This window comes from Wasmannia auropunctata, unplaced genomic scaffold, assembly GCF_000956235.1.
Source record: "Wasmannia auropunctata unplaced genomic scaffold, wasmannia.A_1.0 LD274816.1, whole genome shotgun sequence".
Classification (NCBI taxonomy): Eukaryota; Metazoa; Arthropoda; class Insecta; order Hymenoptera; family Formicidae; genus Wasmannia; species Wasmannia auropunctata.
In genome coordinates this window covers 37,215-37,601 of record NW_012088074.1, presented here as the reverse complement: position 1 = coordinate 37,601, position 387 = coordinate 37,215, and positions in this window count along the sequence as shown.

Here is a 387-nt window from a genome sequence, read left to right as displayed (position 1 = left end):
AATATATTAATCAATGGTAAAAATTACTAAAAAAAGATATGATATAAATACAAAATTACCTTTTTAAAAAAAGAGGTAAAAAAAACGCCAAGTATACGCGTCCTCCGTACAAATGTTTCTCTATCAAAAATTAGCGCCAAAAATTTGTAGTTGTTAGTAAAATAAAATAACTTTAAAAAAATTAAGTGATATATATATTACTTGTAGAAAAATACATATTATAAAATAATTTTCTAAAAAAAGAAAAAAGGCGTTAAATATGTGCTACTCGAACAAAAAAATTATTGTACTAAATTTTAAAAAAGTGATATGTACTAGTAATATGTATTAGTAATATTAATCAATAAAGTTACAATCCCATAAAAATTACATAATTTTGCCCAAACC